This window comes from Rousettus aegyptiacus, unplaced genomic scaffold, assembly GCF_014176215.1.
Source record: "Rousettus aegyptiacus isolate mRouAeg1 unplaced genomic scaffold, mRouAeg1.p scaffold_m13_p_12, whole genome shotgun sequence".
In the NCBI taxonomy this organism is placed as follows: domain Eukaryota; kingdom Metazoa; phylum Chordata; class Mammalia; order Chiroptera; family Pteropodidae; genus Rousettus; species Rousettus aegyptiacus.
Window position 1 is genome coordinate 43,880,623 of NW_023416287.1, and position 12,847 is coordinate 43,893,469.

The 12,847-nt window shown below is 42.2% G+C and overlaps 2 pseudogenes; both read left to right on the forward strand.

The window, feature by feature from the left end:
• The first annotated feature begins 3,073 nt into the window (after positions 1–3,073).
• LOC118610103 lies at positions 3,074–3,192 on the forward strand (annotated as a pseudogene).
• Positions 3,193–12,728: 9,536 nt separating this feature from the next.
• Positions 12,729–12,847, forward strand: LOC118610299 (annotated as a pseudogene).

Consider the following 12,847-nt stretch of genomic DNA (forward strand, 5'->3'; position numbering starts at 1 on the left):
AAGAAATTGAGGCTCAGAGGGCTACACGAGTGCTATATCGCAGTGGTGGGTCTGTTCTCGGTCCAGAACTCCCTGCGATGACAGGGAGCAGTGGGACTGAGGAGAGCTGGGGGCATCTGTGCCACCTCCAGAGGACATGTGCCAGTCAACTCCAGCTTGCTGTTACCTTGAAGTAAAGTAGGCCCTGTATGACCAGATTTTCATGTGGAATCTCCACATTTTCCACATTAGTAACTTGAACAATAAATTCCTAAAAACTGGGTAGGGCAGAGAAAGCCTGCCAGCAGACCCTGCTTTCTGCCTCTGCTCTGTGCCACTGTCCAACAGTAACGATGAGCACTCACTGCATGCTGGTGCTGCTGCACTGTGCCCCCCTGTGTTTTGTTATTGTTTGTTTGTTTGTTTAGCTGTGAAACTGCAGTTTTATTTATTTATTATTATTTTTTATGGTGACATTGGTTGTACTCCCCTTTGGACACATGAGGAAATTGAGGAGGAAAAAGCACACTAGCTGGCCCAGCACCCAGCGAGTCCCAGTCAACTCGCTGCATTCCTGCCTCCCTCAGCCGTATCTTCATCACTGTCCATCCAGAAAGGCAGGGGAAGAGTGGGGAGTCTGGTAGAGAATGGAGCCACCAACCCTATCTCTGTAGGACATTTTCTTTTCCTACTATGACCCTGAGACCATCACCCAGACCCCCCATCACACACATACTATCCACTAGCTGCAGGGCTGGGGTGCACAGTGTCATCACAATTCTCCCAACATAAGCTTGGCTCCTTGACTCCGGTAGCCCAAGATGGCTCCTCATTCCCTCTCTCTGCTCAGGCCCTCTGCCCACCAGTCCCTCCCCCAACAGCCTGTCAGTTGGAAAGCTGTGGGCACTCTGCTAGCCCTGCTTCCTCCTATCCAAAGTGGGATGGACAAGCCATCCCCCTGAGTGACAAAGCTGCCCTTTGTGGAGGGGAAGATTAGAGGCAGCGTGAGGGCTGTGCAGTCCTTGCCTGGATGACAGGAGACATCAGCCCTCACGCTGCACGGTCCGCACAGTCCAGAGCGAGGAAAACCTTGACAGGCCTGGAGGGGATCCAAGAGGGAACAGAGGGAGGGGGACACACTCTGCAAACACAAAGGCCAAGCCTGTCTTCACACCTGCAGGATGAATGAGCGGGGGCTGGGGTAGCAGTGGGGGCCATAGGGCATGAATAATTTGCTCTGAAAGAAGTATGTCACAAGGAGATAGCTCAGCCAGACACTTCAAATAAAGGTAAGCAGCCTCAATGATAGTAGACATTCTTTGCCACCAATGCACTGCTGAGACCTAAGTGCTGAGATGTCATTAAAGAAAGGCATATTGAACCCTTCACAGTTATTTTTATTTAAAAAAAAAATAATAAGATGAGAGTGAGAGAGAGCGAAAAAAAATACTACCATAGAAACAGGTATGAGTCTTTGAGCTTTGAGAAAAACCAGATCATGAGTTCTGGCACCTTAATTTTACCTTTGTTGAGAAGAGCAACGCTTCCTGAACACCCTGGGGACTGTCTGGAGAACCAGGAGTGCTCATCCTCCTTGCCTCTGCATCTTTGGTCACCCTGCTACCCTAGGCACCCTCCCCGCCACTTACCCAAACTTCCAGAATCAGCTTCAGTAACTTCTCCTTCATGTGAGGAACAAGCCAGCCAAACACCCCCTCCCTGTTCTCACTCCCTCTTCTCAAACTTCTCCATTTTGTACTCAGATGTGACCTTATTTTTTGACGTACTGACTCAACCAAGCCCTCAGAACAAGGATCCTATCTGGTTGTGTTCCATGTCCCCCAACAGAGCACAGTGTTCTGTATACAGTGGCCACCCACTCAATGTCAATTGATAAAGACAATGACAGTGCCTTCTTTTTATCTTGGGAGAATAAGGCAGTCAGGCTAAAAATAATATTAGTTGACCCCCTTGACTTCCATTCACAGAGGAATAACTAAATAAATTGTGAGAGAGCCCACCGAGGACCTACTCTGGAGGCACCTGAAGGAATGAGACTGACTTGTGTGTTCACATAGATGGAGATCACAGAATTCATCAGGAAAAGTTTCAGCATGGCGGGTGGACCCCTGGAAAAGGTCATGGGTCTTCTTCCAAAACTGTTAACTGGGGCTACCTCTTCAAAATTGGGATTGGAAGAAGAAGGGGGTCTGAGGAACTTTCACCTTTTATTAGACATACCTGGGTATTTTAATTTTTACATTGAGTATGTATTACTTTTACAATTAAAAATATATATTCTTAATCCATGTGGTTTAGGGAGAGCTAAACTCTTTCTCAAGCTGGGGCTCCAAAGCATGTCTTTGTCCAAGGAAGAAAAAAGTAGGATCAGAAAATGGCTGCCACAGCTACAGGGCTCAAGGGAGGAGAGCAGAAGAAGGGTCAGTACTGGCTTTAGTCTCCATAGTCCTTTTTGAGGACAGCAAAAGTTTTGCCTGAAACCCTCTAAGTCAAACCCTCACTTCTCTTTGGCCAGAGAAGATCACATGGTCACCCTAGCTGCAAGGGAGACTGGGAAGATGGAGGCAAGACCCATGCAAGGCTTAGACCAAGAATGAATTTTGTCTTAGGGAAGCTCTACTCTAGCCCAAAGGGCCTCTGCCCACTTACTTTTCCTCTTGCCTCAACTCTACTGCAACTTTTCCTCTTCACTTGCAAAAAGGGGTCTATCTCCAAGGGCAAAGGCTCGCAGTAACCCCTATCCCTGATTACAGAAACTGCCTTCAGCTACACCCTGCCAGCAAGTTTCTGTTTGCATTATTCAGCCATATTTTTTTCTTTCATTTTCTTTGTTTAAGGTCACACACACACTTCAGAATTCTGCATTTCAGTCTTGCGGCCACCAGGGGGATATCTGCCTGAGAATACAGCCAACAGCAAAGAAACCTAACACCAAGAACTAGAGAAACCTGGAGTGCCATTGTTACTGAATCACCTCCCAAAATTCAGGTCCATGCATCAGATGCGGTAGTGAGACACCAGTGCTTGGAGACAGAGGAAGGTTTATTCAATTTTGCCAAAGTGAGAGGACTGGGTCTACAGCCATGCCACCCTGAACACTCCGGATCTTGTCTGATCTTGGAAGCTAAGCAGGGTCAGGCCTGGTTAGTACTTGGATGGGAGACCACCTAGGAAGACCAGGTGCTGTAGGCTTAAAAAAAAAAAAAAAGTCAGCACTGACCCCTCCAGTTACATTGCTTTGCATAAACTCTGTTCTAGCACTTCACTGCACCTACTGCATACAAAGTGAGAGAACTGGAGAGCAAGATCTCTCAAATCTGTCTTCTCAAAAAGCAAAAGTAGGGAGTTTTAATGTAATTGGGGTGTAGGGGATTGAGGGGAGTATCAGAAATCGAGGGGAATCTGTGTTTCTTCAGTTACAGATAACATTTTGTGCAACCAGACTTCTGGGTGGCAGCAGCTAGTCACAATTTTCTTAAAGGCATTTATTCATTTTGCAAAACATACATAAATTTTCCTGCTTGACAAAGAAACAGTACATCAGCAACACAAAATTATATTGTGAGAACAAAGGCTGCTGGGTTGAAGAACCAAGATCTGCAAAATATTTCATAATTGTGCATCAGCAACGTTATCTTTAAAGCAAAAAAAGTGGAAATTAGACGTCTTGTGACTATCACCATTGTTCAAGCTATTGTACATAACTAGCTATATCTTTTTATTATCTCAAGCAAAGTATACTTTTAAACATTCCTCCTGGAATTTGTTTTACAGGCATTCCTTCAGAATATGACTAATATACTTTCTTAATCTTTGACTATAAGCTACATGACAACCAAAGCAATTGAAACATTTAGTTAAAGTCTATACTTATCTCTCTTGCTTCTAAGATCTAAACATATTTACTGTTAACTATCAGTTTTGCTGTTGACCCACAGGCCCTTTAGTCAGACGTGCTTGAAATTACCCCTGGCTTTTTAAATGAATGAACCAATAAGTTACTTTTCCCCCTTCTTATGTCAGTTTGGGTTGAGTTTCTGTCTCTTAAAACCAAAAGAAGACCTGACTACTGTAGAAATAATCTGAGAACTGAGTTTAGTCACGTGCCCTGACATGTGGCTACCTTACCCCGGTGGGTATGTGGATATGGTAAATCCTACAAATGTCTACATCGCCTCTGGCCTCAGGAACTCAGTAGGATTGGATCACATCATCATCCTTCATCCTGCGGCCTGTCCAATACTCTCCCCAAGATTTCTACAGGTACCCCAGGGTTTCTATTTTTATGACTATTTATGACCCCCCATTGACTCTGTTCTCACTCATCCCTCTGTGTCCTGTGGCTTCTCTCATCTCTTCATGACTTGGAGACGAACTTTCATCCTTTTCCTTAATCCACTTCCGTATATGCCAAAGACCACCCACACGAGACGCCGAGAACATGGATTTTCTCAAAGCTTTAGGGCAGTTTAAATGACAGCTGTGTAAGCTTCAGTTGCATAGCAACACCCTAGCCTAGTGTAATTAATAAGAATAATTAAAGTCCTGCAACAACCACATCACCAAGAATTTCTTGTTGGCTTCCTTTTCCATGGACCCTAATCCTCCCTCCTTCCCATTCTCTCCCCTTTCTTCTCAGCTCTCCTAAATTTTAGTTCATTTCTTAGCACAATAGTGTAACTGTTTATTTTCTCATCTCCTTGCAAACCACAACTCTTGTCCTTCTAGAGCACTTCAGAAAGGCATTTTCCTGTGTAAAAAAGGTTCCTCCCTAAGAACTCTGGTGCTGGCTATCTATAGTTACTATCTGCCTTCTAGCATTTGTTTTCCTCTTATAAGCACCAGAGTGTGCTACATGTGTGGGGATCAAGTGAAAATAACATGGTTCTTGAAAAAGGAAATCAAACCAATTTGATTGTACAGAAGAAATAAAAGCCCATAGATGTCTAATCTGAAAGAACAGATATATTTACATACCAAAGCAGATCTCTAGGCAAAATGTCATCAGTTTTATTCTCTTTGGCATTCTCCCACCACACAAGCAGGCGACAGACACAAAAGTGCCAGCGACATAGCTCATGCTCTTCTCACCTTCGTCTTAGTAAACATTGAGACATTCAGGGTAATTTACAAATATCTTCCCTCCACTGATGATGTCATGAATGGTGGCAATGAGAGTTAGGCTCCAAGCCTTTAAGAAATAAGGTTGAGCACGAGAATCATTTTAGTGAAAGGCAGCTGACCTTCCTTGCCATCCCCTTCCCAGATTTACCTGGGACCACATTATGGTCCAGTGCGATCAGCCTTCTTGGGGTTCTCTCCATCCTCTAAGTCCCACCTTAACTCCCCACAGTAAGCCCCTGATCCTGAACATGTTCTTGCCATTTACCAAAAGCCGGTAACCTACTAACTTGGTTTTCCTGACACCAGTCTCTGACTCGCCCTCCCTCTTCCACACAATACAGTTTTTCTAAAACACAAATCCAGTCCTGTTTAGAATTCACAAATGAGGCAAATTTCCAGGACTCGAGTCCTTCTTGACCCACCCCTGCCAACTGTTCCAGTCCTTTCTGTCTCAAAATGTCCACCTTGCAGGTTTCAGTAGCCTCTGCATCCCTGCAGTTCTTCCTACCTGCTCAAGCACTGGCACCAGTCACTGCAAAAGCAAAGTATACTTCAAGAGGCTCTGAGGGTTTGTTTATTTGTTTGTTTGTTTTTAATCACTTCATACAAATCCTCCACCCTGTTTTATCCTCCCTTGATCTTGGGCCCTTTTGTCCAACTCTAGCCTTATCATTTTCTCATTCAACACAATCCACAGGAAATGCACCATATCACTTGTTCCACGATGTTTTCTGATGCCTCATCTCATGTGCTGCAGACACCTTTCTGACTTCTGACCCTGACCATACACTGCTATCACCTGTGAAGTATTTAGAGCCATTCTGGTCAAGCCATTGAACTTAATTGTCTGGGGACAGGTATTTTTAGAAACTCTCCAAGGTGATCCCAATGTACAGACAGGGTGGAAGCCCCTAGGGTGAGCTCACAGTATCTATAACTGATGGAGTTCTCTGGAGTAGCATGCAGTTAACAGTAAATGCTCACAGTAAAAGGACCACCCTGGACTGTTTGTATTTTACAGAAGATAAGATGGGTTTTTAAAACTGGTGCTAAGTAAATGTTTGTGGATATATTCAAATCAATGGATTCAGTCAATGAAACCCTTGCTACTCAAATGTGGTCCATGGACAAGCAGCATCAGCACCAACCAAGAGCTCAACAGAAATGGAGGATCCCAGGGACTATCCCTGATCTACTAAATTAGAACTTTCCTTTTCACAAGATCCCCAGGTGATTGAAACACATTAAAGTTTGAGGCAGCCCTGCCCCAAACTTGAAAATGCCGAAGGATGAGCATGTATGTATACATGCTCGGGTTAACATCCCAGGTTAACCTATCCCAGGTTAACATCCACACAAACAAGCAGAAAGCATAAATGATTGAGGCGGCCCTTGGGAGGCATTAAGGGATGCCAGGGACTGTGGCTAATGAAGGGCACCACAGCTGTGGCCCCTACCTGTACTTGCCAGTCCAGATCCAGGCCCAGGGGCTGCCAGAGAGTCCTATTCTTCAAGAGAATATTGAACTTAGGGTTTTCTTTAGGAGACATCTGTATGTTGACCATAGTTTCTCCTTTATTTTGCTCCTCTGTTCAATGTTTCCATGTCATATATCCCTAACACTTACTGCAATTTACTTCTTTGCTGCATTTATTGTTTCTTGTTGTCCTCCCTTCTAGAATGCAGGTTCTACTTACTGAGGATTTTTTTCTTAAAGGTGTTAATCTGTGCAGTTTAAACAATCATTAAGATCCCACAATTTCTCACAATGCTAATTTGTCTCGTTATTAATATCCATAAGGTTGTCCTGCTCCTGCAGGGAGGGACCCTGGGACAGAATTCACAGGGTTCTTGGGGGACACTCTCTGCTTGTAGGTTTCTTCCTTACTGATGAACAGAGCGTTCCTATCAGGGGACCATTGGGCTTTAATGTCCTCCCCCTGCGGCCTGGCCCAGAGCCCCTCAGAGAGCAGGAAAAGAAGTAACTGCAAGTAGAGGCATGCTAAATTCTTTTCGGGGTTAGAAGGGATGGGGGAAGCATGTTCTCAAGCTACTGTCCCTTCAAAGACCATATGGCCTGCCCTTGTGGTGAAGAAGATGGGGCACAGGGCAGTGCCTACCCCCAATCTCACTTTCCGCCACCCTACTCACATGGGCTTGCATGAACTTCCAGCCTGTTGCTGCATTGGGGCTGGGGTGTCTCTTCCCTGACCAGTGGCTGCCCCCAAGAGGGAAAAGACTTCTGCAGGCATTTTCCTGTACAAGGAAAGCTGGCTGAGGGGAGGATACCATGTGGCAGGGGAGTGAAGGAAGTTTGGGGCGTCCACTGTGCACAGCCCAGTAGGACGCGTGGGCCCCAGAGGTTACTGGGGACTCATGAGGGTAGCCCCAGCTAGGCTTCCTATAGGAGGGGACTCCTGTAACAGGAAAAGGTGGGCATGGGGAGAACCCAATATAGAGACTGGGCCAAGTCGGCATTGTGGAAAGTTTTTCATTTTTGTTGTTTTTTGTTCATATTTTTTGTTTTCCTTTTATTATTAAAAACTTCAAACTTTTTATAATAGTAAACGGAATACTATAATGACCCTTTGTATACCTGTTACCCAGACTCAACAATTAATTCAAGGCAATGTTACTTCATCTATTACAGGATTGTATTTACCACATAATTGCTCCCATATTGTTTGTAGCAGATTGTATACATCATACCATTATATTTGTAAATATTTTAGTATGTTTCTCTGAAGGAAGAAAAAACTTCTTAAACATAACAATGTCATAACGCCATTTTAAAAATTAACATTATTTCCTTAATATTATCAAATATCTAGTGTTGTTGGTTGAATTGTGTCTCCTCCCCTCCAAAAGATATGTTGAAATCCTAACCGTCAGTACCTCAGAATGGGAGTCTATTTGGCAACAGACTCTTTATAGAGGTGATTAAGCTAAAAGGAGGTCATTATAGGGTGGGCCCACTCTGATCTGACTGGTGTCCTTATTAGAAGAAGAAAATTTGGACATCGAGACAGACTTGCACGGAGGAAATATCATGGGAAGAAATACAGAGAGAATGCCGTGTAAAACTTGGAGTTATCAATAACAACCAAAAAAAACAAATGATCCAATCAAAAAATGGGCAGAGGACCTGAACAGACACTTCTCCCTAGAGGATATACAAATGGCCAACAAATATTTAAAAAGATGCCCAACATCACTAACTATTAGGAAATGCAAGTCAAAACCACAATGAGATACCATCTCACACCTGTTAGAATAGCTGTAATCAACAGGACAAGTAATAACAAATGTTGGAGAGGCTGCAGAGAAAAAGGAACCCTCATACACTGCTGGTGGGACTGCAAATCGGTACAGCCACTATGGAAAACAGTATGGAGGTTCCTCAAAAAACTAAGAATTGATCTACCATATGATCCCACAATCCCTCTACTGAGTATTTACCCCAAAGACTTGAAAAGCCATATCCGAAAAGATATTTGCACACTGATGTTCATAGCAGCATTATTCACAGTGGCCAGGACATGGAAGCAACCAAAGTGTCCTACGGTAGATGATTGGCTAAAGAAGCTGTGGTACATATATTTAATGGAATATTACTCAGCCATAAAAAGAGATGAAATACTGCTATTTGTGACAACATGGATGGACCTCATGATAATCATGCTAAGCAAAATAAATCAGACAGAAAAAGTTGAAAATCACATGATATCACTTATATATGGGATATAAACCTAAAAGCAACAAATTAACAGGACAAACAGAGACTCATGGACATGGACTATAGACTAGTGGTCACCAGAGGGTAGGGGTTGAGGGAGGAGGGGAGAGGTAGATGGTTAAAGAGGGTCACATATAAAGGGAGGGTGAGCGGGTAAAGAGGACCAAATATATGGTACCTGAAAGAAACTAGACTTTGTGTGGTAAACACACAATAGAATATACAGGCGTCAAATTATAATATATACCTGAAAATTATATAATTGTATTAACCAATGTTACCCCAATAAACTTAATTTAAAAAATAAATAAAAATTGAAGTTATGATGTCATGAGCCAAGGAACATCTAGGGCTACCAGAAGCTGGAAGAGGCAAGGATGCTTCCCTGGTGCCTTCAGAGGGCGCATAGCCCTGGCAGTAGCACCTTAATTTTGGACTTCTAGAACTATCAGACAATAATTTTTTGTTATTCTAAGCCACCCACTTTTCAGTACGTAGTTAAAGCAGCCCTCCTGTCAGTGTTCAGATTTCCAATTATCTCACAAATATTGCCTTTTTTTCTTTTTTTTTTTTTTTTTTTTTTTACAGTTTATTGAAATAAAGATCCAAAGAAGGATCACCCATTGCGTCCAGTTAATATGTCTCTTAAGACTCTTTCAGAGGAGGGAGAGGGGAGGTAGATGGGGTAAAAGGGGTCAAATATGTGGTGACAGAAACTTACTGGATTTTGTTTAACCAATGTCACCACAAAAAAAATAAAATAAATAAGCAATAAATTATAAAAAGGCTTTCAATCTCCTTTCTTTCTTGCAATTTACTTCTTGAAAAAAAATTATTTTGTTTGTCCTACAGAGTTTATCACTGTGTGGATTTTTCTCTTTGCATCTCCATGGGGTCATCTAACCCTCACTGCTCAGAGTGAGTGTGCTCTGGGGGCAGCAGCATCATCATCCAGGACCTTGCTAGAAATGCAAAGTATTGCAGTTTTGCCCCAGATCTGCTGGATCAGAACTTCGTTTTCACAAGCTCCCTGGTGATTCATGTACATGTTGGAGCTTGAGAAGCAAAGGAGTCACACTTTCTTCTCTGCATTTCCTAAACTTTGTCATTAGAGCTAAAGGCTTGATTTGATTCAAGTTTTTCTTTTTTAGCAAGACTATGTCATAGGTGGTGATTGTTCCTTCATCAGGAGGCATGTCATGCCTGGCTGTCTCTCTATTATAATGCGAGCAGAAATTGACCATTAATGTCTACATTTATTAGAGTTGCAAAATGGTGATACTCTATTTCCATTATTCCTCTTCACTCAGTGGTAGGAATATATCTGTTTAACGGAAAAGTTCCTCTTACCTACTATTCGATTACCCAGTGGTACAGTTGATATAGGAAGAGAAGAATAAATGCTCAGTTTTTTCCCTCTTATTTACCACTTGTCAAAATGAGCATGTTCCCAATGGTGACAATGAGTTATTTTGTGTTTGATTTTAGCAACATATGAACTCATGGATTTAAGCAGACATTATGCATTTACAATCCATTACAGTTCTTATTCTTATTGACACTCAGGAGGTTGTTCCATCTTTGGCCAGTGGGGATCATTCATGTTATCTCCTGAGTCTTTTGGACATGACACTGATAGTCTTGAGTACCTACCCTGCCATCTCATATCGCTAGATGTTCCAAACTCGCTCTGTGCATCTCCTGCCCCAGACATGGAATCAGCCGTTTCTTTATGGATCTCTGGCTTCATTCAGTGGAGAAGGGTGGTTAGACACCAAAATTTGAGTGTAAGAGTGCTCACTACTATTGGTTGGCCTTGTTTGGGGCCTTTCATTGAATAAAATACATTTAACATTTTGACATAAAATATATGCATTCACACTTCCAATCAAATTCAATACCATGGGATTTTTAATGTAATCTTTTGAGCTTTACCAGCATTCCTCCTTTCTCCCAAGTGATGAATCCAAGCTTCTGGTAATACCAGGAATGGCAGAATTAGAATATCCCCATTTGCTCATTTGCCCCATGGTGTGATGGGACTTGTGGGGTGTAGGAACTCCAGCCAGGGTGGCAGCTTCCATGCAAGGAGGAAGTCCTGTAGATCGGCTGGGGCTTTGAGGAAGGGAGGCCTACGGGTTGACAAAGCCAGCTGAGTTGGGGTAAAATTATGTGAGGCCTTGAAGGTCAAAAGGGAATGATAGGAGGGGAGGCCCATCTCAGAATTTCTCACAGAATTGGAGGCTTGGGTAGGAAAATACAGGAAATTACAGGGTAGGAAAAAAGACCTGAGGGGCAAGACATTGCCAGCCTGTAAAAGGGACTGAGAGTGGAGCCTTTCATACACAAGGGGCCCTGACCACTTTCATTTGGGGGCACCAGCACACAAAAAATTAAGTAATTCCAAAACATAGTTACATAAATTACAAGATATTTTAAGTGTTTCCTTTTAACATATTAAAGCTGTTATAAGGGGAAAAAATGTTATGGTATAATTATGCACACATAAAATAATTAGGAGATTTATAAAAATATGTATATATTAATCTAGAGTTGCTATAAGGAGCAAGTCCAATTGTGAAATGTGAATTTAAAGCTGAATAAAAATTACTGTCTTCTTTCAATGCTGTCAGCAGATTTCTGCGATTATATGTTTAAGCTTTTTTTTAACAGACTTTATTTTTTAAAGTAGTTTTAGGTTCACAGTAAAATTGAGTGGAAAGTACAGAGAATCCCCATATATTCCCTGCCCTGACACATGCGCAGCCTCCCCCATTAGCAACATTCTCCACCAGAGTGGTGCGTTTGTTACAGTCAATGAACCTACACAACATAGTCACTCAAAGTCCATAGTTTACATTAGGCTTCACTCCTGGTGTTATACAGTCGATGAATTTTGACAATTATACAGCAGATCTTTGTCACTGTCGTTTCATTATAATGTTGATGAGATGCCATAGGAACTTAACTGTTATTTACATCAATTAACCCGTGGTGGTAAAATTGGTTTTATACAAGTCATTTTGCTTCAAGTCTCAAAACCTCAGTGACATTAAGTGAAGACTTACTGTATAATGACATGTATTTATCATTACAGTATCATACAGAATTATTTCATTGTTCTGAAAATCCTCTGTGTTCTGCCTACTCATCCTTCTATCCCCTAAAGCCCTGGAAACCACTGATCTTTTTATTATCTCCATACTTTTACCATCTCCAGATGTCATATATTTGAAATCATACTGTATGCAGCCTTTTCAAATTGGTTTCTTTCACTTAGCAATATGTATTAAGCTTCTTCTGTCTTTCCACGACTTGACGACTGATTTATTTTTAGCTCTGAATAATATTTCATTGGCTGAATGTATCGCCATTTATGAAGCTGGTCACCTACTGAAGAACATCTTGTTTGTTTTCAAATTTGGCAACAGTGAACAAAGCTGCTATAAACATCCACGTTCAGGTTTCTGTGTACATAAATTTTCAACTCCTTTGGGTAAATACCAAAGAGCATGATTGCTGGGTCATGTGGTCAGAATTGTTTAGTTCTATCAAAACCATCAAAATATCTTCCAAAGTGGCTGTACCAGTTTGCATTCCCACCATCAATGAATGGGAGTTTCTGTTGCTCCACATCCTCACCAGCCCTTGGTGTTGTCAGTGTTCGGGATTTGAGCCATTCTAGGAGGTGTGCAGTGAAATACCATTTTAATTTGCAATTCCCTGCTGACATATGATGTGGAATATCTTTCCATATGCCTGTTTGCCTTCTGTATATCTTCACTGGAGACATGTCTGTTTAGGTCTTTGGTCTATTTTTTAATTAGGTTGCTTATCGTTGAGTTTTAAGAGTTCTTTGTATATTTTAGTCTATGGCCATGCCACCCTGAACACGCCCGATCTCATCTGATCTCAGAAGCTAAGTAGGGTCAGGTCTGGTTAGTACTTGGATGAGAGACCACCTAGGAAGACCAGGTGCTATAGGTG